Source organism: Artemia franciscana, chromosome 4, assembly GCF_032884065.1.
Source record: "Artemia franciscana chromosome 4, ASM3288406v1, whole genome shotgun sequence".
In the NCBI taxonomy this organism is placed as follows: domain Eukaryota; kingdom Metazoa; phylum Arthropoda; class Branchiopoda; order Anostraca; family Artemiidae; genus Artemia; species Artemia franciscana.
Genome location: NC_088866.1, coordinates 24,475,233 through 24,502,394, shown reverse-complemented (window position 1 = coordinate 24,502,394; position 27,162 = coordinate 24,475,233). Strand labels below are relative to the sequence as shown.

The 27,162-nt window shown below is 37.0% G+C and overlaps 1 protein-coding gene and 1 long non-coding RNA gene across 4 annotated transcripts in view; both read left to right on the top strand.

Annotated features, from left to right (window-relative positions):
* The window catches only part of LOC136026189 (uncharacterized), a 77,399-nt gene extending 70,475 nt beyond the window's left edge, over positions 1 to 6,924 (top strand). Inside the window, exon 2 of the long non-coding RNA XR_010617234.1 lies at positions 6,869 to 6,924. This is a non-coding gene — a long non-coding RNA (uncharacterized LOC136026189). The remainder of the gene's footprint in view (positions 1 to 6,868) is intronic.
* Positions 1 to 27,162, top strand: part of LOC136026190 (large ribosomal subunit protein uL16m-like) — a 287,794-nt gene that overhangs the window by 150,086 nt on the left and 110,546 nt on the right. The gene's annotated exons all lie outside the window — the stretch shown is intronic.

Sequence of the window (27,162 nt, the reverse complement as noted above, 5' to 3'; positions counted from 1 at the left end):
TGTATATTCGCAAGTTTTACGCAGTTAATATGTATTGGTATCTAATCTATCTATCTATCTATATAAAATCGAGTTGTGTGTATGCATGTTTGTTTGTTTGTAAAAAGAGCGTTTGCATATGACGTCATTATTAGTACATACGCTTTGTATATGCACAGACAATGGGAAAGCCAAGAATGTTGTATATTCGCAATTTTTATGTAGTTTAACTCCTGCAGACGAAATGAATGCTTGCCTGAAAAATTCTAATTTATGGGCACACGTAAAAATATTAAAATTAACTACAAATATGCGTGTCCGATTGCAAAACGATGACTCTGGTCAAACATTTTCAGATCAATTGCTGGCAATTGGAAACGGAAAGCTCCCAGTAGTGGGAAAGCCAAAAATGTTGTATATTCGCAATTTTTTACGTAGTTTGAAACACATATATAAATCTATCTATATTCACAGGTGGGACACAGGGGCACAACTACAATGGCGTGTAACTAATATGGCGCGTAACGACTTACGCGCGCGGGGGGGCTTGGGGGGGCGCGAAGCGCCCCACCAAGTAGGTGTTGGGGTGGCGCGAAGCTCCGCCCCAACAGCTAGTATATATATATATAATATATATATATATATATATATATATATAATATATATATATATATATATATTATATATATATATATATATATATATATATATATTTATAAATATATATAATAAGAACATATATATATACAAGCTGTTGGTGGGGGCGCTTCGCGCCCCCCAAGCCCCTCCGCGCGCGTAAATCGTTACGCGCCATATTAGTTACGCGCCATTGTAGTTGTGTCCCTGTGTCCCACATGTGCCCCCCCCCCGCGCGCGTAAGTCGTTACGCGCCATATTAGTTACGTGCCATTGTAGTTGTGTCCCTGTGTCCAACCTTTGAATAAGAGATAGATATAAATATATGTTTTAACTACGTAAAACATGCGAATATACAACATTCTTCGCTGTCCCATTGTCTGTGCATATAAATAGATTGTCAGGTTTACTGACTCTTGAACATGCAACATATAATTGTCCATGGGAAAAACAATCCTTATTCAGATCTATACCTCACTATTCTAATGATGTGTCCTGTGTCCCGGTCGTCATTTATATTCCCTGTGTCCCGGTCGTCATTTGTGTCCCGGTGTCCCAGTTTGTAATTTCTCTTTGAGTGTCCCGGTCGTCATTTATATTCCTTGTGTCACGGTCGTCATTTGTGTCCCGGTGTCCCGGTCTGTTAATTTCTATTCGAACATCCCTGTGTCCCGGTCGTCATTTATATATCCCGCCTGTGCCCCCGGCGTCCCGTTGTAGTTGTGTCCCTGTGTCCCGGTCGTCATTTATATTCCCTGTGTCCCGGTCGTGATTTGTGTGTCCGGGTGTCCCAGTCTGTAATTTCTCTTTGAGGTTCCCGGTCGTCACTTATATTCCCTCTGGTCTCGGTCGTCATTTGTGTCCCGGTCTGTAATTTCTCTTTGAGTGTTTTTTTTTGTTTAGTTTTTTTTTAGTTATTTACCTTTTTCTTTTTTCAGTTTTCTTTTTCTTCTTTATTTTTCAGCGTCACTATGAAGGACATATCGACGAACCTTTGTTTTTTTAACTTAAATCTGGTGGCATTGATGACCTTATCCAAGTCAGAATCCCAAACCCAATCATCATCGCTATCATTTTCAGTTTTGATATGTTTTTGACTCTCGCTGTCCAGGTGGATTTTCATCTAACTGCAGGGTTTGCGTTCTTTAGCCGCAAGCCTGTTTTCTTGCTGTTCTTGTGATTCCCCGGCACGCTTTCTTTCTTACTTTCTCTTTCAGATGCAAGCCTGTTTCTTGCTGTTCTTGTGATTCCTCGGAACGCTTTCTTTTCTTACTTTCTCTATCAGCAGCAAGTTTTTTGGCATAAACTCTTTGAGCAGCTTCCTCGGCTGTTGCCATTGTAGGTTCTTCAGTCATTTTAGAATTAAACATTTTTCCGTGAACAAATGTCTTAAATACCGTTAATGACGTCACCGTCATAGCAAAAATGACGACAACTAACTTCATGACGTCAGTCGACACAGAAACATGACGTCACCTGACAGACAGACACACAGACAGACAACTTATTTATATATATATAGATACTAGCTGTTGGGGTGGCGCCACCCCAACACCTAGCCCCAACCCCAACACCTAGTTGGTGGGGTGCTTCGCGCCCCCCAAAGCCCCCCCGCGCGCGTAAGTCGTTACGCGCCATATTAGTTACGCGCCATTGTAGTTGTGTCCCTGTGTCCCACCTGTGAATAGAGATAGATATAAATATATGTTTGTAACTACGTAAAACATGCGAATATACAACATTCTTCGCTGTCCCATTGTCTGTGCATATAAATAGATTGTCAGGTTTACTGACTCTTGAACATGCAACATATAATTGTGGGAAAAACAATCCGTATTCAGATCTATACCTCATTATTCTAATGATGTGTCCCTGTGTCCCGATCGTCATTTATATTCCCTGTGTCCCGGTCGTCATTTGTGTCCCGGTGTCCCAGTTTATAATTTCTCTTTGAGTGTCCCGGTCGTCATTTATATTCCCTGTGTCCCGGTGTCCCGGTCGTCATTTGTGTCCGGGTGTCCCAGTCTGTAATTTCTCTTTGAGGTTCCCGGTCGTCACTTATATTCCCTCTGTCTCGGTCGTCATTTGTGTCCCGGTCTGTAATTTCTCTTTGAGTGTTTTTTCTTTTTAGTTTTTTTTTTAGTTTTTTACCTTTTTTCTTTTTTCAGTTTTCTTTTTCTTCTTTATTTTTCAGCGTCACTCTGAAGTACATATCGACGAACCTTTGTTAATTTAACTTAAATCTGGTAGGCATTGATGACCTTATCCAAGTCAAAATCCCAAACCCAATCATCATCGCTATCATTTTCAGTTTTGATATGTTTTGACTCTCGCTGTCCAGGTGGATTTTCATCTAACTGCGCGGTTTTGCGTTCTTTAGCCGCAAGCCTGTTTTCTTGCTGTTCTTGTGATTCCTCGGAACGCTTTCTTTTCTTACTTTCTCTATCAGCAGCAAGTTTTTTGGCATAAACTCTTTGAGCAGCTTCCTCGGCTGTTGCCATTGTAGGTTCTTCAGTCATTTTACAATTAAACATTTTTCCGTGAACAAATGTCTTAAATACCGTTAATGACGTAACCGTCAAAGCAAAAATGACGATATCTAATTTCATGACGTCTGTCAACACAGAAACATGACGTCACCTGATCCACAGACAGACAGACAACTTATATTTATATATATAGATATATATATATATTTATATATATATATATATATATATATATATATATATATATATATATATATATATATATATATATATATATATATATATATATATATATATATATATAATATATATATATATGTTTTTAATCACGTAAAACTTGCGAATATACAACATTCTTCGCTGTCCCATTGTCTGTGCATCAAGGAGGCACACTCGTGCCTCTATAAAGAGGCGACACACGACAATGTTAAGCGATCTTCGGTTCCAGTGGTAGCAGAGGGATGGGGAGGGATGCATTTCGTAGCTCGAGCTCCAACTAAGAAACCTGCAAAATTTCATCCCCCTCCAACTTTTCCTTCATGGGGAAAATCTGGCCGAAAGTTTCGACCTGTCAACCCCAGCCCCCCTTTAACGTTGTCCGATCGGGCTGAAATTCACAAGTTAAGGTCCCCTAAGGCCCAGGAGCTTATCCGCGAAATTTCAGCTCGATCCGATAACTCCTTCCCTGTTTTCCAGAAACCACGCATAGCCACTTAAAATTCATTTTCTTTTTTTTCCTAGACGCCTACAGGTCACATCCGACATCGGATCTGGGTGTACGAAGACTCATTCGATGCGGAATTCTCCGAGTAATTTTCCTGGAAAGTTTCGTAGGAAAATCTTAACCCCCCGAAAGTTTCGACCCTCCAACCCCCCACCCCCTTTAACGTTGTCCGATCGGGCTGAAATTCACAAGTTAAGGTCCCCTACGGCCCAGGAGCTTATCCGATAACAGCTCGATCCGATTTCTCCTTCCCTGTTTTCCAGAAACCACGCATTAGCTACTTAATTAACGCATTTATCTCCATAAGAGCCCATGTTAATTTGAAATTTTTAAAAGTTATTGAGAAGTTATATTTACACACATGCAAGTGATTAGCTCAGTCGGTAGAGCGTGGGACTTTTAATTCTCGGGTCAAGGGTTCAAGTCCCTTACGGGCGGTTTTTTTCACAACATCAAAAAAATTTTGATAACACCTGGACAGCTTATCTTTTGAGAGATAACAGAATATTAGCTTTTTATGAGCTAAAGAAACATTTCGGTCATTCTATCTATTTTTTTTTTCTATTTTATACAATGATTTAAAAGCGGGGGGGGGGGGGGTTGGGGGGCGGCAGCCACCCAACTTCCTCTCCTAATTCCTCTACGAGGAGTACAGGAATTATTAAATTACATCCACCATGGATTGTAGAAAAACGTAAAGAAATAATATGAAAAAAACTTCGTTTTCTTAAAGAGTTATAGAGGCTGCGTCCTTAGTCGAACCTTAAAACGTACAGGAATTAGAAGAGGCAGTTGGGGGGCTGCAGCCCCCCAAACCCCCCGCTTTTAAAGACTCTTTTGGACAGGTTTTTTTTGTGGGGGGACTTCATTGTTACTAATTACTAGTTTCGGCGCAATGGTTCTCCTGTCCTCTTGTGTTTAACATTTTTCGGAGTTATTCCATTATTCATTCATTTCAATTATTTTTTAATTAAAAGAGGGCGTTTCCGAAGCCAAGAGCGGGGGGTTAGCAAAAAAAAACCTGCACAAAAGAGTCTTTAAAAGCGGGGGGTTTGGGGGGCGGCAGCCCCCCAATTGCCTCCTCTAATTCCTGTACGTTTTAAGGTTCGACTTTGGAACGCAGCCTCTTTAACTCTTTAAGAAAACGAAGTTTTTTTCATATTATATAAATAGATGGTCAGGTTTACCGACTCTTGAACATGAAACATATAATTGTCCATTGGAAAAACAATCCATATTCAGATCTATACCTCATGATTCTAATGATTGCCCTTGAGCTTTGTGGATGGTGATTGCTAATCGAACATTCCCTGTGTCGCCGTCGTCATTTATATATCCCCCTGTGCCCCCCGGCGTCCCCGTTGTAGTTGTGTCCCTGTGTCCCGGTTGTCATTTATATTCCCTTTGTCCCGGTCGTCATTTGTGTCCCGGTGTCCTAGTCTGTAATTTCTCTTTGAGTGTCCCGGTCGTCATTTATATTCCCTGTGCCCCGGTCTGAACTACAACGGGGACGCCAGGGGCACACTGGGACACAGGGATTATTCGAATAGAAATTACAGACCGGGACACAAATGACGACCGGGACACAGGGAATATAAATGACGACTGGGACACTCAAAGAGAAATTACAAACTGGGATACCGGGACACAAATGACGACCGGAACACAGGGAATATAAATGACGACCGGGACACAGGGACACATCATTTTACGTAGTTAAAAACAAATATATATATATATATATATATATATATATATATATATATATATATATATCTTCTATATATATAAAAATAAGTTGTCTGTCTGTCAGTGGATGTGTGGATCAGGTGACGTCACCTGAAAAAACTGGATCAGGTGACGTCAAAACTGAAAAAACTAAAAAAAGGCAAAAACTACAAAAAAAACTAAAAACTAATAAAAAAAATAAAAAAGCTAAAAAACTAAAAAAACTAAAAAAAGGCAAAAACTACAAAAAAAACTAAAAACTAATAAAAAAGCTAAAAAACTAAAAAAACTAAAAAAAGGCAAAAACTACAAAAAAAACTAAAAACTAATAAAAAAAATAAAAAAGCTAAAAAACTAAAAAAACTAAAAAAACTAAAACAGGTAAAAAACTAAAAAAACTAAAAACTAAAAAAAAACTAAAAAAAAAGGAAAAAACTGAAAAATAAGCTAAAATAAAGGTAAAAAACCAATAAAAAACTAAAAAAAAACTGAAAAAACTAAAAAAAGGCAAAACTACAAAAAAAAACTAAAAACTAATAAAAAAAGTAAAAAAGCTAAAAAACTAAAAAAACTAAAAAAACTAAAAAAAGGTAAAAAACTAAAAAAAAATAAAAAATAAAAAAAAACTAAAAAAAAGGAAAAAAACTGAAAAATAAGCTAAAATAAAGGTAAAAACTAATAAAAAACTAAAAAGAAAAAAAGGAAAGAACTAAAAAAAATTTTCATCTAAAAAACTAAAAAAAACTAAAAAAGGTAAAAACTAAAAGAACTAAAAAAGAAAAAAATAAATGACGAAACTCAAAGAGAAAGCGACCAGGACAAAAGGAATGTTCGATTAGCAATCAACAAAGCACCGGGACACAGGGAGTATAAATGACGACCAGGACATAAGTAAAAAAAAAACTATCTATATATATAAAAATAAGTTGTCTGTGGATCGTGGATCAGGTGACGTCACCTGAAAAAACTGGATCAGGTGACGTCAAAACTGAAAAAACTAAAAAAAGGCAAAAACTACAAAAAAAACTAAAAACTAATAAAAAAAATAAAAAAGCTAAAAAACTAAAAAAACTAAAAAAAGGCAAAAACTACAAAAAAACTAAAAACTAATAAAAAAGCTAAAAAACTAAAAAAACTAAAAAAAGGCAAAAACTACAAAAAAAACTAAAAACTAATAAAAAAAATAAAAAAGCTAAAAAACTAAAAAAACTAAAAAAACTAAAAAAACTAAAAAAAGGTAAAAAACTAAAAAAACTAAAAACTAAAAAAAAACTAAAAAAAGGAAAAAACTGAAAAATAAGCTAAAATAAAGGTAAAAACCAATAAAAAACTAAAAAAAAAACTAAAAAAACTAAAAAAAGGCAAAAACTACAAAAAAACTAAAAACTAATAAAAAAAGTAAAAAAGCTAAAAAACTAAAAAAACTAAAAAAAACTAAAAAAACTAAAAAAAGGTAAAAAACTAAAAAAATAAAAAATAAAAAAAAGGAAAAAACTGAAAAATAAGCTAACATAAAAGTAAAAACCAATAAAAAACTAAAAAGAAAAAAAGGAAAAAACTAAAAAAAAATTTCATCTAAAAAACTAAAAAAAACTAAAAAAGGTAAAAACTAAAACAACTAAAAAAGAAAAAAATAAATGACGACACTCAAAGAGAAAGCGACCAGGACAAAAGGAATGTTCGGTTAGCAATCAACAAAGCACCGGGACACAGGGAGTATAAATGACGACCAGGACATAAGTAAAAAAAAAAAATTAACAAAACTAAAAAGAAGGTAAAAACTACAAAAAAACTAAAAAGAAAAAAAAACTAAAAACTAATAAAAAAACTAAAAAATCTAAAAATCTAAATAAACTAAAAAAGAAAAAAAAAGGAAAAAAATAAAGGAGAAAAACAAAACTAAAAAACGAATGTATATACAGACCGGTACACCGGGATACAAATGACGACCGGGACACAGGGAATATAAATGACGACCGGGACACAGGGACACAACTACAACGGGGACACCGGGGGAAACAGGGGGATATAAATGACGACCGGGACAAAAAAACTAAAAAGAAAAAAAAAACTAAAAACTAATAAAAAAACTAAAAAATCTAAAAATCTAAATAAGCTAAAAAAGAAAAAAAAAGGAAAAAAATAAAGGAGAAAAACAAAACTAAAAAACGAATGTATATACAGACCGGGACACCGGGATACAAATGACGACCGGGACACAGGGAATATAAATGACGACCGGGACACAGGGACACAACTACAACGGGGACACCGGGGGAAACAGGGGGATGTAAATGACGACCGGGACACCGGGACAGGGAATGGTCGATTAGCAATCACCATCAACAAAGCTCAAGGGCAATCATTAGAATCATGAGGTATAGATCTGAATACAGATTGTTTTCCCATGGACCATTATATGTTGCATGTTCAAGAGTCGGTAAACCTGACAATCTATTTATATGCAAAGACAATGGGACAGCAAAGAATGTTGTATATTCGCAAGTTTTACGTAGTTAAAACCATATATATATATATATATATATATATATATATATATATATCTATATTCACAGGTGGGACATAGGGACACAACTACAATGGCGCGTAACTATTATGGCGCGTAACGACTTACGCGCGCGGGGGGGCTATAGGCACAGACGCTGTCCCATTGTCTGTGCCTATAAATATATTGTCAGTTTTACCGACTCTTGAACATGCAACATATAATTGCCCATGGGAAAACAATCCGTATTCAGATCTATACCTCATGATTCTAATGATTGCCCTTGAGCTTTGTTGATGGTGATTGCTAATCGACCATTCCCTGTGTCGCCTTCGTCATTTATATATCCTCAAGTGCCCCCCGGCGTCTCCGTTGTAGTTGTGTCCCTGTGTCCCGGTCGTCATTTATATTCTCTGTGTCGCGGTCGTCATTTGTGTCCCGGTGTCCCAGTCTGTAATTTCTCTGTGAGTGTCCCGGTTGTCATTTATATTCCCCGTGTCCCGGTGTCCCGGTCGTCATTTGTGTCCCGGTGTCCCGGTCTGTATATACATTCGGTTTTGAATTTGTCTTTTTTTTAGTTTTTAGTTTTTTTTCTAGTTATACCTCATGATTCTAATGATTGCCCTTGGGCTTTGTTGATGGTGATTTCTAATCGAACATTCCCTGTGTCCCCGTCGTCATTTATATATCCTCCTGTGCCCCCCGGGGTCCCGGTCTTTAATTTCTCTTTGAGTGTCCCGGTCGTCATTTATATTCCCTGTGTCCCGGTCGTCATTTGTGTCCCGGTGTCCCGGTCTGTATATACATTCGTTTTTGAATTGGTATATGATGAAATAGATTTTTGTGTTTTTCCCCTTTTTATCTTTTTAGTTTTTTTTTTGGTTTTACCTTTTTTTTAGTTTTTTTAGTTTTTTTTTTTCTTTTTTGTTTTTAGTTATTTTAGTTTTTTTCTTTTTTCTTTTTAGTTTTTTTGTAGTTTTTACCTTTTTAGTTTATTTTAATTTTTCTAGTTTTGTTTTTCTCCTTTATTTTTCAGTTTTTTCCTTTTTTTCTTTTTTAGTTTTTTTAGTTTTTAGCCTTTTTAGTTTTTTATTAATTTTTAGTTTTTTTTTTCTTTTTAGTTTTTTTTGTAGTTTTTACCTTTTTTGTAGTCTTTTATAGATATACTAGCTGTTGGGGTGGCGCTTCGCGCCACCCCAACACCTAGTTGGTGGGGCGCTTCGCGCCCCCCCAAGCCCCCCCGCGCGCGTAAGTCGTTACGCGCCATATTAGTTATGCGCCATTGTAGTTGTGTCCCTGTGTCCCACCTGTGAATATAGATAGATTTATATATGTGTTTCAAACTACGCAAAAATTGCGAATAAACAACATTCTTGGCTTTCCCATTGTCTGTGCATATGCAAAGCCGTATGTACTAATAATGACGTCATATACAAACGCTCTTTTTACAAACAAACAAACATGCATCCACATAACTCGTTTTTATATAGATAGATACAATACAAATTAACTGCGTAAAAAACTTGCGAATAAACAACATTCTTCGCTGTCCAATTGTCGCTGCATATAAATACATTGTCAGGTTTACCGACCCTCGAACATGCAACGTACAATTGTCCATGGGAAAAACAATCAGGATTAAGATCTATACCACATTTTTCTAATGATTGACCTTGAGCTTAGTTAATGGTGATTGCAAATACTAATCGAATTGGGAATTGCAATCTTTTAAATTGAAAAAGCAGATCCGTTGGAATCATGGGAATGCGAGGAATAAGAACAGCCTCACCCTCATAAGGCCCTGTCAAGATTGTGGCCTCTATTAGGTTTTCCATTGTTTTTTTTTACGGCAAGTCGCGTGCCATTGCAAAGCTTTGGTGGGTTGATATTTCTTAAAAGTATTATTGGTACGCCTATTTTTAGTTGTAGCACGTGTGGTGGAAACCCTGAAGGATCTATGGAATTTAAAAATTCAGATGGATAATTAACCGCTTCATTTGGTTCCAAAACTGTGTCGACTGACTTATAAAGGACTGCCTGGTCTCGAATCTTGTTCAAAACAATATTGTTGATTTCGTGGACGTCTATATTTTTGGGTGCGAGAATCGCTCTTTCACTTAGCCATTTATTATTTTTATAATTTTTTAGAATATTCGGAAATACTTTTTCAATCAATTCATTTTTGGACGTCACTAAATTACAGAAATCAGCAGGTAGTTGTATACGTCCTGAAATTGAGTCTACTGTTTGACCAGAGTCATCGTTTTGCAATCGGACACGCATATTTGTAGTTAATTTTAATATTTTTACGTGTGCCTATAAATTAGAATTTTTTAGGCAAGCATTCATTTCGTCTGCAGGAGTTAAACTACGTAAAAATTGCGAATATACAACATTCTTGGCTTTCCCATTGTCTCTGCATATACAAAGCCGTATGTACTAATAATGACATCATATGCGAACGCTCTTTTTACAAACACACAAACATGCATACATACAACTCATTTTTATATAGATAGATAGATAGATAGATAGATAAAATACAAATTAACTGCGTAAAACTTGCGAATATACAACATTCTTCGCTGTCCAATTGTCGCTGCATATAAATAGATTGTCAGGTTTACCGACCCTCGAACATGCAACGTACAATTGTCAATGGGAAAAACAATCAGTATTAAGATCTATACCATATTTTTCTAATGATTGACCTTGAGCTTTGTTAATGGTGATTGCAAATGCTAATCGAATTGGGAATTGCAATCTTTTAAATTGAAAAGGCAGATCCGTTGGAATCTTGGGAATGCGAGGAATAAGAACAGCCTCACCCTCAAAAGGCCCTGTCAAGATTGTGGCCTCTATTAGGTTTTCCATTGTTTTTTTTACGGCAGGTCGATTGCCATAGCAAAGCTTTGGTGGGTTTATATTTCTTAAAAGTATTATTGGTAGGCCTATTTTTAGTTGTAGCACGTGTGGTGGAAACCCTGAGAATAATATCTCGAGGTAAAAACTGATCACCGACCATAACGATGGCCACTTCGTCGATAGTTGGAGCATTGTATCTACGCACATGTTGGCCAGGAGGCGTTTTGTCAGCGGAAATAACAATTTTATGCGTATAAGTAGGCATCAAATCGATGGCTGTTTTGAACAGACGCACTAAATTATTATTTTCGTGGAAAAGATGTTGTAATTGGGAAACGATTGTCCTTTCAATGTTGGGAGAAATTTCGCAACGTGCATTCAATTCAGAATTTCTATCACTGATGAAGTACAATTGTAAAAATTTATGATTCTCGCCTGAGAATGGTAGAAGAGACCCTGCTCTATGATAAATTTGCCCTTTTACTTTGAAAGTAGACATAAATTGATCTGGATTTTCAATTTGGGCTCCAAACGACGTCATTTGGAAACATGAGTTGTATTTTCTGATTCATTTATATTCCTTATGTCCCGGTGTCCCAGTCGTCATTTATATCCCCCTGTTTTATATCCCGCTTATTTTTCAGTTTTTTCCTTTTTTTAGTTTTTTTTTTTACTTTTTTAGTTCTTTTAGTTTTTACGTTTTTTAGTTTTTTTAGTTTTTTAGATGAATTTTTTTTTAGTTTTTTACCTTTTTTTCTTTTTAGTTTTTATTGGTTTTTACCTTTTTTTAGCTTTTTATCTTTTTTATTTTTTTTTATTTTTTTTTATTTTTATTTTTAATTTTATTAGTATTCTTTTTCTCTTCTATTTTTCATTTTTCCTTTTTTTTAGTTTTTTTTAGTTTTTAGTTTTTTAATTTTTTTCTTTTTTTAGTTTCTTTAGTTTTTTATGTTTTCGGCTTTTTTATTTTTTTATTAGTTTTTATTAGTTTTTTTGCCTTTTTTTAGTTTTTTCAGTTTTTTTTTAGTTTTTAGTTTTTTACCTTTTTTAGCCTAACCAGGATTTGAACCTGGGACCTTCATTCTCCGTTCTGACACCCTCTCTCACCGAGTGACTACTCCAGCATGTTCATTTTGGTGTTTTAAATGGTATATTATTAACCAAATTAATGTGTTTTACAATATACTAAGCATCGTCATAACAAAAATGACGGCAACTAATTTCATGACGTCAGCCGAAACATGACGTCACCTGATCCACAGATCCACAGACCCACAGACAGACAGACAACTTATTTTTATATATATAGATAAAAGAAAGCGTGCCAAGGAATCACAAGAACAGCAAGAAAACAGGCATTCGGCTGATAGAGAAAGTAAGAAAAGAAAGCGTGCCGAGGAATCACAATATATATGTATATACTAGCTGTTGGGGTGGCGCTTCGCGCCACCCAAACACTTAGTTGATGGGGTGCTTCGCGCCCCCCCAAGCCCCCCCGCGCGCGTAAGTCGTTACGCGCATTATTAGTTACGCGCCATTGTAGTTGTGTCCCTGTGTCCCACGTGTGAATAGATATATATAAATATATATATCTATTCATATAGATATATATATATATATATATATATATATATATATATATATATATATATATATATATATATATATATATATATATATACTCCCCAACACCTAGTTTGTGTATTCGTGTATTTTACGTAGTTAAAAACATATATAAATATCTATCTATATTCACAGGTGGGACACAGGGACACAACTACAATGGCGCGTAACTAATTTGGCGCGTAACGACTTACGCGCGTGGGGGGGGGGCTTGGGGGTGCACGAAGCGCCCCCACCAACTAGTTGTTGGGGTGGCGCGAAGTGCCACCCCAACAGCTAGTATATCTATCTATCTATCTATATATATAAAAATAAGTTGTCTGTCTGTGGATCTGTGGATCAGGTGACGTCATGTTTCTGTGTCGGCTGATGTCATGAAATTAGTTGTCAGGTGACGTCATGTTTCTGTGTCGGCTGACGTCATGAAATTAGTTGTCGTCATTTTTGCTTTGACGGTGACGTCATTCAAGTTATATAAGACATATGATCACGTAGAAATCTATTAATGTTTAAGTTTACAATGACTGATGAAGATGCTCAAAGAGTCTATGCCAAAAAAACTTGCTGCTGATAGTTCCTCGGCACGCTTTCTTTTCTGACTTTCTCTATCAGCAGCAAGTTTTTTGGCATAGACTCTTTGAGCATCTTCATCAGTCATTGTAAACTTAAACATTAATAGATTTCTACGTGAACACGTAGAAACTGCTACGTGCAACTGCTGTATACTGAAGTGCCTTCGTATTACACGTGGAATACTAAAAATAAAGTATTTGAACGTCGAAAACAGGGTAAATCAGTCGACGGCCAACCTACTATCTTCAGAGATACCACGATAGGAAGACTCTGCACCGTTCACCCCAATCAACATGAATGCTTCTTTCTACGCCTGTTTTTGATGAATGTACCCGGTCCGACGTCCTTTGAGTATTTGAGAACTGTAAACGGTACTATACATGACACTTACCGCAGTGCATGCCAAGCTCTGAATTTATTGGAAAATGACCAACACTGGGATAACTGCATCAATGACGCGTGCGAAACGTCAACTCCAAGTCAAATTCGTGCATTGTTTGGGATCATACTAACAACTTGCTCTCCTTCAGCTCCTACAGGGTTATAGGAAAAATATAAATCGAAAATGTCCGAAGATATACTCTGTCGAAAACGGTTAGAGACGTCAAATATGACTTTTGATTTTACATCAGAAATTTATAACTACACTTTAGTTATTATAGAAGATTTGTGCGTATGTATGGCAAACAAACCTCTTCAGTATTTGGGAATGCCTTCACCTAATCGTATCGCTGCTGTTTCGACATGTGTAGAATTGGATCGCGAACAAAGTTACAGTACGAGTGATCTATTGTCGTATGTACAAAATAAAATTTCCAAGTTAACGTCGGAACAAAAAGACATTTATGATACGATAATGCATTGTGTCGATAACAACGTTGGAGAAATTTTCTTTTTGGATGCGCCAGGAGGTACTGGTAAAACGTTTGTGATAAAACTGATTCTGGCATAAATTCGATCAAAAAATGATATAGCCTTGGCAATTGCGTCGTCTGGAATAGCCGCAACGTTGCTGCCTGGTGAAAGAACCTGGTGCTCATTCCGCTTTGAAATTGCCTCTGAATTTGCATTCTACAGAAACTCCCACGTTCAATATTTCCAAATAATCTGGGATGGGTAAAGTATTGCAGCAATGCAAACTTATTACTTGGGACGAGTGCACAATGGCACACAAAAAATCGCTCGAGGCTCTGGATCAATGTTTGAAAGATTTGCGAGGGAATTCGAAACCCTTTGGCAGCACATTAATATTGCTTGCGGGAGATTTCAGGCAAACATTACCTATAATACCTAGATCAACCCCTGCAGACGAAATGAATGCTTGCCTGAAAAATTCTAATTTATGGGCACACGTAAAAACATTAAAATTAACTACAAATATGCCTGTCCGATTGCAAAACGATGACTGGTCAAACATTTTCAGATCATTTGCTGGCAATTTGAAACGGAAAGCTCCCAGTAGACTCAATTTCAGGACCTATACAACTACCTGCTGAATTCTGTAACTTAGTGACGTCCAAAAATGAATTGATTGAAAAAGTATTTCCGAATATTCTAAACAATTATAAAAATAATAAATGGCTAAGTGAAAGAGCGATTCTTGCACCCTAAAATATAGACGTCTACGAAATCAACAATATTGTTTTGACCAAGCTTCGAGACCAGGCAGTCCTTTACAAGTCAGTCGACATAGTTTTGGAACCAAATGAGGCGGTTAATTATACATCTGAATTTTTAAATTCCGTGGATCTTTCAGGGTTTCCACCACACGTGCTACAACTAAAAATAGGCGTACCAAAAATACTGTTAAGAAATATCAACCTACCAAAGCTTTGCAATGGCACGCGACTTATGTAAAAAAAAGCAATGGCAAACGTAATAGAGGCCACAATCTTGACAGGGCCTTTTGAGGGCCAGGCTGTTCTTATTCCTCGCATTACCATGATTCCATCGGATCTGCCTTTTCAATTTAAAAGATTGCAATTCCCAATTCGATTAGCATTTGCAATCACCATCAACAATGCTCAAGGTCAGTCATTTGAAAATGTGGTATAGATATTAATACTGATTGTTTTTCCCATGGACAATTGTACGTTGCATGTTCGAGGGTCGGTAAACCTGACAATCTATTTATATGCAGCGACAAATGGACAGCGAAGAATGTTGTATATTCGCAAGTTTTACGCAGATAATTTGTATTGTATCTATCTATCTATCTATCCATCTATATAAAAACGAGTTGTGTGTATGCATGTTTGTTTGTTTGTAAAAAGAGCGTTTGCATATGACGTCATTATAAGTACATAAGGCTTTGTATATGCACAGACAATGGGAAAGCCAAGAATGTTGTATATTCGCAAGTTTCACGTAGTTCAAAACGCATATATAAATCTATCTATATTCATAGGTGGTACACAGGGACACAACTACAATGGCGCGTAACTACTATGGCGCGTAACGACTTACGCGCGCGGGGGGGCTTGGGGGGCGCGAAGCGCCCCCACCAACTAGGTGTTGGGGTGGCGCGAAGCGCCACCCCAACAGCTAGTCTATATATAAAAACGAGTTGTGTGTATGCATGTTTTTTTGTTTGTAAAAACAGCGTTTGTATATGACGTCATTATAAGTACACAAGGCTTTGTATGTGCACAGACAATGGGAAAGCCAAGATTGCTGTATATTCGCAAGTTTAACGTAGTTTAAAACACATATATAAATCTATCTATATTCACAGGTGGTACACAGGGACTCAACTACAATGGCGCGTAACTAATATTGCGCTTAACGACTTACGCTTGGGGGGGGGGGGTTCGCGAAGCACCCCCACCAACTAGGTGTTGGGGTGGCGCAAAGCACCACCCCAACAGCTAGTATATATATATATATATATATATATATATATATATATATATATATATACATATATATATATATATATATATATATATATATATATATATATATATATATATATATATATATATATATATATATATATAAATGTATTTTCTTTTTATATTTCGTATATTTTCTTTTCTCCCCTGCTTCTTCCTGGAGATGGGGCCTTGTATGGGAAATTATGTTGATTTATTTTACTGTTGAAAATTTGGTTTTGAATGAACGAACACTGAATATATAGAAAAAAGTTGATGAATCTCGTGTTTGTAATAAGTTCTTAGATCTTCTAACACATTTTTTTTTAACTTCAGGATAATCTGTCTTTTCGTCACAAAAGCATAACGAACGCTGGAAATTGTTCTATTCCTTCATTCCCGTGTTTAAAATGGCCTTTATTATGAATTGTCTCTGAATCTTGACCTTAGCAAAGTCATGTACAACCGTCACCCCTGACCTTTTGAAACATATTTAAACAGATATTTCATGCCCCTCACAGAGCCACGACTTTCGCCGTTTGTATGGCAATTCTATTTTTACTAAAAAGAGATATATGCTACAATTTGAAAATTATTTATAGTTCTTGTACACATTACTGCAGTTCGACTATTGTTTTATCGACTATATTTAAGATATCCATCGTAATTTTGAATGAATTCCTCGTGAAATGATTTTTAAAAGCCCCTTAGACATTTAATATCAGCCATGCACAGTGAATGGAAGTTTTGACCCCGTAAGGATTAGAATAGAATAGAATATGATTTATTGGCTAAAACAGCACATTTTTTAGCTATGTCTTATGTCTTAGTTACAATAGCATGCAGTGTCGGGCTGATTTCTATATCAAGGGTTTCTGAGCTATTCCGAGTGCAGAACAGAGCAGTCTGTTCGCAAAACAATGTTCTAGTGAACAAGGAGGGAAACATTTTAGATGGAGAAGAAGAAGAAAAAAAGGTATTAAAATGTCTCTGAATGCATACTGAGAAACCAAAAAAGGGAGCAAAAAAGGACCAAACCATGCAAAAAATGACCTACTATCATAGGTTCTGCATCATTCCTTACGGTTTCTGTTTCTCTCCGACATATAACTGGAGGGTCTGTGTGGTCTGAAATCAGAATACGCAGCAATTAATTTTGCCAATATCTTCGCTATTCCTGGGTTTACCTGAATATTGGAGTTCTCGCTCCCGCCGTACCCGAAAGTTTGTTTTTCTATGTCGTCCATTATAGCTTGAAGCTTCGTTTTGAAAACTTGAGCAATTAAATCTAACCTGAACTCTGGAGATTGAGGTCTTGGAGATTTTCCATGAATTCTGCCTGTTAATAGTCACTAGTCATAGTGACAAGGAAGGCAGGTTTTCCGTTATCTCTTAATATCGGTATTAGAATCGTATTGATGCATCTATATTGATAGTTTGGTATTAGAACTGTCGGAAAACTGAATTGCCTGAATTGTGAGATTTCTGGGAAAGAATAAACACTCTCCACCTACTAAGATATCATCCAAGTTCTAAGAAAGCGGTGAATATGCATTATGCGATGAAATATTAGAGAACTTACGGAAAATTAAATTGCCGGAATAGTGACATTTTGTTGAAAGAAGACACCCTCCAGGTACTAAGCTTCAGTTGATATCTTTCAATTTCTAAGAAAGCGGAGGAAATTTCTATATAATAGGTGCTATGGAATATTAGAGAACTATGTGGAAAACTGAATTGCTGAAATTGTGAGATTTTAGGGAAAGAATTCACATCCTCCAGCTACTAAGGGTCAGTTGATGCCTTCCAAGCTCTCCTTCTTTTGTTGTTTGAATTAGTATCGATGCTTTCGCATAATCTCATCATCAGAATAAAATTATGGGCCTTGCAGGTGGTGAGATTGATCTCCAGGTCCCGTATTATCAAGTAGCAATTAGTCCCACTGCGCCACTACATGATTATCTTCCAAGGTCTATGAAAGTGGGTGAAACGTCTATAGGATGTGCTAAGAAACATTAGTCTATAAAAGTGCCCTATGTGCTAATACCAAAGTGTATACCATGAATTTTCCGAAATCACGCTGTTACCAGGAGGCAGTCCAACCAAAAAAGCTCGGTTTTGCCTGTGATTCATTAAGTGTGTTTAATTTTCTACGCTTTGGATATTTTTATTCAGCGTATAGTGCCGAAGTTTGCTTGCTTTTATCTTTAACTCACTAAACCACGGTAATTTAGCTGTGGAAGGAGCTAATTAAATACATTTTTTATGGATAATCAGTGCTTCTGGTATTTCATTTGTGTTTTATGGGTTCTGTGGATTATAGAGATTGGTCTTCTTATGTTATGAATTGTAAAATCATCATAAGCTACTACTACTACTTACAACTTACTGCAGCACCAAGCTGCCTAAGACCGACATAGCCGTGCAAGCTTAATTTGCACCCCAATCAATTCAAACTTTCAGCCTTTACCCCCTTTAATGGAGTCCACGATTAACACGATTTATACAAGTGCGTATATTCACTATTTAACCGAAAAGCTGTACAAGTTTAAAAATTATTTACAGCAGGTGTTGCGTGTAGCGGAAAATAATGTTACGAGGTTTATCAAGGTTTTAAATAAGAATCGTTCCACCCTCCTTTTCAAACACTCGACGTGGCATGTTATTTGTGTTAAAGCTGATTCCGCAATGAAATCAGTATCGATTGTCGAATTCTATTAATTTCGAGAAAGATGATAGCAAGTCTAAACTCCGCCTGCTTGACCCTAAATAAAATCTATTACTACCTTAACTATTAATAGCTGTACGCACTCTTCAACCGACCCAGTCTGTTCAAAGCTTCAATTCCCCTTTCCATAAAGTAACAGTTTCTTTCAAACGGTTTCTTACGACTTCTTCCCCTTCTCATTTGGGGACGACCTGCTTTTCGTTTAGTCCAAAATGAATGGCCAAACAACACATCTTCGTAACCTGTCAACCGTCAAGCGTGGCATAGCCATGTTAACTATTTAATACAACTATTATATAACCCTAATCTATCTTATGAAGGAAATGGTGACTGAAAACACTATGGTGTTGCTGAAAGATGAAAAGATTTCAGTGGTTGCAAGTGAAAAAACCAAAGTTTATCCCTCTATATAAATCATACATGAATATGATTTTACATTTTTATTGTTAAGGTTGAAGATGGCGCTGTACTATTTGTAGCAGAATTAATTCATGCTTTGTTATTCTATAATTTCGCTATGGTTTCTTCAAACGAAAGATTTAAATGTTAAGCTTCAACATATTTCACATTACTGTTCTTCGTCTAAGGCTGTGTCCGTTAATTGGTGAATATTTGTTGAATCTTGAATTAAGTTTTGCTCTCCTTTCAGTGATTCAAGGTAATTTTTATTTTCCAGAATTTTGAAAGTCCTATGTTTTTAAGGATTTCTAACATAATGTGCATACTCGGCTTTAATTATGCTAAGTCTTGAGATTGAGAATTTCTTCATTTAAGTACAGAATAAAAAAGGAAAACTCAAGTCCCTTCCCAAAAGCCTCAATAAATTCAAACACAGGAAATAAAATCCCCACTGGAAACTCAAGTATTTGTAATATGCTAGATTTAACTGGCGGAGAAAAAATCAAACGAATTTTGCATATTCATTCCAAGGGCGCCGGCAGAAAATTATCCAGGAGGAGGGGAGGAGCGTCAGACTGACTGTCTGGTATGCGACTGACCGCATCTGACTTTGTAAGCTAGACAAAAAACACGTTCCAATCAAGCTTTCAAGGGCTACATTGCGAGAAAAGATGAGATGGCTAGGACATGTTCCATGAATGAAGGATGACAGATTGCCAAAGATGATCCTTGTCGGCCAGCCGTCTAGAGCCAGACGAAAACCAGGTTGTTGCCCGAATGGGGTGGGCGGATGTCGTAAGGAAAGATTTAAGAAGAATAGGAACTTATAGGGAGGGTGTAAAGAAGGAAGCTTGAATAGGTTGGGATGGAGGAGGAGCGTTTGCAACTGTTTTGGCCTCAGGTGGCTTGGTCTTGCAGTGAGTTTGTAGTAGCAATAATAGTAGAAACTGAATTTCCTTGTCAGTCTAGATTTGGTGCTTAGAATTAGTTAACCTGGTTTTAAAAAGCTAGGCCTGTTTTTCTTTTCTGGAATAAGCAGTAACTTGACTTACTAATTTGAAAATACGTCGCATAAATAGATCGATGGAATTTCAACAGACTTTTTTGCATGGTACTACAAACACTAGTTTTTATTTTCTCTTTGGATTGACTACTACTTTTACTACAACTAAAAATAACTTGGTTGCTCTTTGGTTATACATACGTTTCACCTTTTTCTCCATTCCATACAGTTCCAATATTCTTTAAATCCTTTCGTACGACCGCTTACCACCCGAGTTTTAGACAGCTTACTTGTCATTTGACCCCAGAGAGATGGCCAAAAAGTAGATTCTTTGACAATCTGTTATTCGTCACCCTTAGAACTGGCCTAGCCGTCTTAATCTTTCTTTAAAATCTGAGATAAAGCCAGATTTTCCGTGCAACTTATTGTTCAATACAGAATCAGTCAAACGAGTAACTAATTCTCCTTAGAGTCTAAGGCTTAGACGAGACTCTAAGGCTTAAGGCTTAGACGATTCTTTTGGAGAATTATATAAAATAACAAGTTTTTATTTAACCGCAAGTAAGGAGCGACATTAAAACTTGAAATGAACAGAGATTACTCTGTATATGAAAGGGGCTGTTCCCTCCTAAACGCCCATCTCTTTACGCTAAAGTATTTTTATTGTTTTAAAAAGTAGAGCTGTGACAAAGAGCGTAAAGAGCGAGGTGCTCAGGAGGGAACAACCCCTAATGACGAACATTTACCGAAGAATGAAGAGAGAGAGAGAGAGAGAGAGAGAGAGAGAGAGAGAGAGAGAGAGAGAGAGAGAGAGAGAGAGAGAGAGAGAGAGGGAGAACGAGAGAGAGAGAAAAAAAACACACACAAACACATAAAACCTGAAACACAAAACAGACACACATACACATTGAGAGAGACAAAAACACACCCACAAAACAACAGACTCAAACAAACACCCAAAGAAAGACAGAGACAGGCAAACACACAATCATACACAGGCACTCTGAGAGAAAGAGACACAAAAAACGCACAAAAACAGACACAGAGACAGACAAACACGCAGTCAGACACAAAGACATGATGAGAGAGAGAGAGACAAAAAGACCCAAAAAATACAGTCAGATACACACAAAGACACACATAGAGGGGTAAACACAAAGTCAAACATACAGACATGGTGAGAGAGAGAGATAAACACACACAAACATAAAGTCAGACATAAAAAAACACAAATAAGAGACAGAGACAGAAAAACACCCAGTCAGACACACAGGCACGGTGAAAAAGAAAAAACACACAGACAAACACACAGAATCAGTGGATTCAGCCCTCTTCTTACGTGCTACTAGGTTAGGATAACCTAACCGACCTAACCTACACACGGTAGGTTAGGTAAGATGGTGCACCCCTCTAACAAACAAGATAATTGACTTTGCGTGTTTGTAAGTGTTTTGTCTCTCTCATCGTGCCCATGTGTTTGACTGTGTGTTTGACTGTCTTTGTGTGTTTTTATCCCTCTGTCACCGTGCCTGTGTGTTTGACTGTGTGTTTACCCGTCTCTGTATGTATGTTTATGTATTTGTGTGACTGACTCTGTGTACTTTTTCTCTCTCTCATCGTGCCTCTGTGTCTGATTGTGATTTTAGCCGTTTCTGTGTCTATCTTTGTATGTATTACTCTGTTTGTGTTTTGTCTATCTCTCACCGTGCCTGTGTGTCTGACTGTGTGTTTACCCGTCTCAGCATCTATTTTTGTATGTGTTAATCTGTGTATTTGTCAGTCTCTTTCTTTGTGTGTGTGACTCCGTTTGTTTGTGTGTTTTGTCTCTCTCTCTCTCTCACAATGCCTGCGTTTTTGGACTGTGTTTATCCATTTCTGTGTCTATGTTTGTGTGTCTGACTCATTGTGCCTGTGTGTGTTTTCTGTCACGCCGTGTCTGTGCGCATAACGGTGTGTTTGCCTGTCTCTCTGTCTTTGTGTGTCTGGCTCTGTGTTTGCGTGTGTTTTTGTCTCACTCTCTCAACGTGCCTGAGTGTTTGACTGTGTTTGCCTCTCTCTGGGTGTTTTCCGTGTCTATTTATGTATCTGTCTTTATGTGTGTTTGTGTTTATGACCATCTGGATTTCCTATGGATTATTCACGAGTTTTAGTGGTTGACTTTGATTTCCACAGTTTGGTCTTGATTTCTAAGGTTTGGTCCCGATTTCTATATTTTGGTCTTGGTTTCTTCAGTTTGCTCTTGATTTCTATGGTTTGGTCTTGATTTCCAAGGATTGTTCTGGATTTCCACATAATGATCTCTTGATTTATGTGAGTTTGTTTGGAATTATATCTTTTGGTCTTGGTTTTTATGGGGTTGCTCTAGATTTCTAAATATTGATCTCTTGATTTCTACGGCCTGGTCTTGAGTTCTATGGGCTGATCTAGATTTCTACTGTTTTATCTTGATTTCTCTGGTTTGGTCTGGATTTCTATGTATCGGTCTCTTTATTTCCATGCAGTAGTGCCTTGATTTCGTCGCTTCGGTCTTGATTTTTAGAGATTGCCCTTGATTTCTAGAGTTTTATCTTGATTTTTATGGTTTAGAGTAGATTACTATGCACTGGTTATGATTTCTAAGGATTGTTCTGGATTTCTACACATTGATCTCTGGATTTCTTCGGATTGGCCTTGGTGTCTATGGTTTGGTCTTAGTTTCTACGGTTCACTCTGATTTTTACGAATTCATGTTAATTTCAATCCATTAGTTGTAATTTCAATTTTTTTGTCTTAATTTTTATAAGCTGCTCTTGATTTATACAGTTAGGTCTTGATTTCTAAAAGTTTGCCTGGTGGTCTATGTCTTGGTCTTGATTTCTAAGGATTGTCCTAGATTTCTACATGTTGTGGAAATACGGAAAAAGCTTATTCAAGAAAATGTTTTAAATTCTATATCCATTTATACAATAAAGGGAATTTTCGACCAAATCACTGAAAATAAGAAGGGGCGCGAAATGCTTAGGATCATTGCAATCTAAAAATGAAGTAGCAAGTTCCCGCTATTGAAACAATGGTCAATTTTAATTTATAAGCTTATTTTTCTGGGAAAATTGTTAACAATTTTAGGAATGATAATGTACACCAAAGGTGCCATCAAGCTGGTACATTATGCTAAGGTGGCATCAATTGCCACGATACATCAGAAAAAACGCTAAACGATCGATTCTAGTGTTACTGGTTATTTTAGTAGGAAAATGCCTAAAAATGCTGGATGAATGATAGTTTGTGCCAGAGGGTTCCGTGTACCATCCATTGAGTTCCACGATGGCGTAAATTGTCTTGGACTGTCACATTTTAACAATGAAATGGCAAGTTCCCCCTCTTTAACTAAAAACAATGGTCAATTTTAGTAAAGAAATTCTAAACATTGAAAAAATGTGACCTCAAGTGAACAAAAAAAGAAAGAGCAACCGAGAAAAGTATCAGAGTCGAGTATTCCAAATATCTTCTTTAAGAAAAAATTACGAAGAAAAAACAGAGGGTTTAGGAGGAACCTAAACCCCGGTTGCAGCGGTAGCTAGCAACCTAGTAGGAGACGATCACGTCCCATAATTACATTATTGAGCGAAGTGTAGTCCATACTAATTGAAATATTATAAGGAATCCTTATATAGATGATGATGCAACACACACTTATCTTTAGATAAGATAGCATAAACAAATTTACTTTGCAATTCGGATTCAAACTCGGGTAAATCTGATGAAAGCCAGTGCTCCTAACTACTTCCTAACGAACATATAGGATATATTAAATATTTGATTAATGAAGTTTATCTTAAAGATACGGGTTGCAGCGGTAGCTAGCAACCTAGTAAGAGACGATTAAGCTTCATAGTAAAAACTAAATTAATCCATAACTCCCAAAAAAAACTGATCAAATAAGAAGCACACCTTTAGAACCGCCTTTTCCGATGCCCCTTTATAGAAATTTTACCGTCTCTTGGCCTGAACAACGATGAAACTATATTGGCTTGAAAATCAAATTGTCTCCAAGGAGGAATCGAACCCTGGTCACCCACGTGACAAGCGGGTATACTTACCATTGTTAATTGGAGACATATGACAAATGATTTATGAATTAGCGATGACAATAAATTCGCTAAGACACTAAAAAATTACACAAGAATTGGTCTGGTTAACTCTAAATGAAAATTATGTAAGTCTCATCGGTATCTTGGCTGTAGAGATAGCTGAAATGCATTGAAGAACAAACCATGGCACATATTAGGTTTATTTTAATACCTCACTCTGAATTTCTTCCTCTTAATATTTCAAATAAGAAAAAGCCTTAGGCTTTTCCTGTTTGTAACAGGAAAGAGCATGTTTATAATTTTATATTAAATCCGGGTTACGGTGGTAGCTAGCAGCCTAGTCCGGGTTGCAGCGGTTGGTAGAAGCCTTGTAAGAGATGATCACGCCCCGTAGTAAAAAACAAATGTCCCACAACACCTAAAACTAGAGTCAGATAAAAAAAAGTACACTATTAGACCCGCCTTGCCCAATACCCCTATTTAGGAAACTATCTGTACCTTGTCTTGAATAACAAGGAAAATATATTGGTTTGAAAATCAAGAAAAGTGGCAACCAGGATATTCTGCATCGACGGCATTTATTTCCGTTTTTTCACCTCAGGTAGCTCGGCATTGGAAAATCATAGAGGTGTTGAATAGCTCAATTGATAGGAAATTCATGTATTTAAAAGCCTTTCAGATTTAAAAAATATTTCCAAAAAAATTTTATTTTAATGTAATTTAATGTATTTTAATGTACAAGGACTTCGAGTCCTGGTTGAACTTCGTTGAAGTAAGGATGCTAGGGCTGTTTTTAAAAAGTTTTTAACATTATTAGTTTTAATTTTCGCATTTTAATGTAAGTTTATTCATATATACATATTTTTTTCTCTCTCTTTCTCGTATTGTGCTGAAGACGGCCCTTGGACATAGGGCCGAAATATTCACAGAATTGATTTCCACTGTCTTGAAAAGATTTTCCCTATTGTTTCGACTTTGTATTTGTTTGGTTCTCATGTGCATGACAAATTTAACCTTGACATTAAAACTGCGCTTGCATACATCACACTTGAATGGCTTTTAACAAGTGTGGGTTCTCATGTCTATGGCAAGAGTAGTCTTCTAATTGGAACTGTGCTTACATACATCACACTTGAATGGCTTTTCCCCAGTGTGGGCTCTCATGTGTATGGTAAGAGTGGTGTCTCATGTGTATGGCAAGATTGCTCTTCTGATTAAAACTGCGCTTGCATGTATCACACTTGAATGACTTTTCACCGGTGTGGGTTCTCATGTGCATGGCAAGATTCTTGTCCCAATTAAAACTCTGCTTACATACGTCACAGTTGAATGGCTTTTCACCGTTGAGGGTTCTCATGTACATGGCAAGAGCATTCTTCAGATAAAAACTTTGTTTTCATATGTCACAGTTGAATGGCTTTTCATCGCTGTGGGTTCTCATGTGTATGGCAAGCTTACTCTTCTAATTAAAACTGCACTTGCATACATCACACATGAATGGCTTTTCACCGGTGTGGGTTTTCATGTGTATAGCAAGATTACTCTTGTGATTAAAACTGCGCTTGCATGCATCACACTTGAATGGCTTTTCCCCGGTGTGTGTTCTCATGTGTATGGCAAGATTACTCTTGTGATTAAAACTGTGCTTGCATACATCACACTTGAATGGCTTTTCACCGGTGTGGGTTCTCATGTGTATGGCAAGAGCATTCTTCCAAATAGAGCTGTACTTACATATTTCACACTTGAATGGCTTTTCCCCGGTGTAGATTCTCATGTGTATGGCAAGATCACCCTTTTGATTAAAACTGTGCTTGCATACATCACACTTGAATGGCTTTTCCCCTGTGTGGATTCTCATGTGTGTGGTAAGCGTACTCTTTGCATTAAAACTGCGCTTGCATACATCACACTTGAATGGCTTTTCACCGGTATGGGTTCTCATGTGTATGGCAAGAGCATTCTTCCAATTAAAGCTGTACTTACATATGTCACACTTGAATGGTTTTCCCCGGTGTGGATTCTCATGTGTATGGCAAGATTACTCTTCAGATTAAAATTGCGCTTGCATACATCACACTTGAATGGCTTTTCACCGGTGTGGGTTCTTATATGTATGGCAAGATTACTCTTGTGATTAAAACTGCGCTTGCATGCATCACACTTGAATGGCTTTTCCCCGGTGTGGATTCTCATGTGTATGGCAAGATTACTCTTGTGATTAAAACTGCGCTTGCATACATCACACTTGAATGGCTTTTCACCGGTGTGGGTTCTCATGTGTATGGCAAGAGCATTCTTCCAAATAGAGCTGTACTTACATATTTCACACTTGAATTGCTTTTCCCCGGTGTGGATTCTCATGTGTATGGCAAGATCACCCTTCTGATTAAAACTGTGCTTGCATACATCACACTTGAATGGCTTTTCCCCTGTGTGGATTCTCATGTGTGTGGTAAGCGTACTCTTGTGATTAAAACTGCGCTTGCATACATCACACTTGAATGGCTTTTCACCGGTATGGGTTCTCATGTGTATGGCAAGAGCATTCTTCCAATTAGAGCTGTACTTACATTTGTCACACTTGAATGGCTTTTCCCCGGTGTGGATTCTCATGTGTATGGCAAGATTACTCTTCAGATTAAAATTGCGCTTGCATACATCACACTTGAATGGCTTTTCACCGGTGTGGGTTCTCATATGTATGGCAAGATTACTCTTGTGATTAAAACTGCGCTTGCATGCATCACACTTGAATGGCTTTTCCCCGGTGTGGATTCTCATGTGTATGGTAAGATTACTCTTCAGATTAAAATTGCGCTTGCATACATCACACTTGAATGGCTTTTCACCGGTGTGGGTTCTCATATGTATGGCAAGATTACTCTTGTGATTAAAACTGCGCTTGCATGGATGTGTCTGTCAGGTGACGTCATTTTTGTATGTTGACTGACGTCATGAAGTTA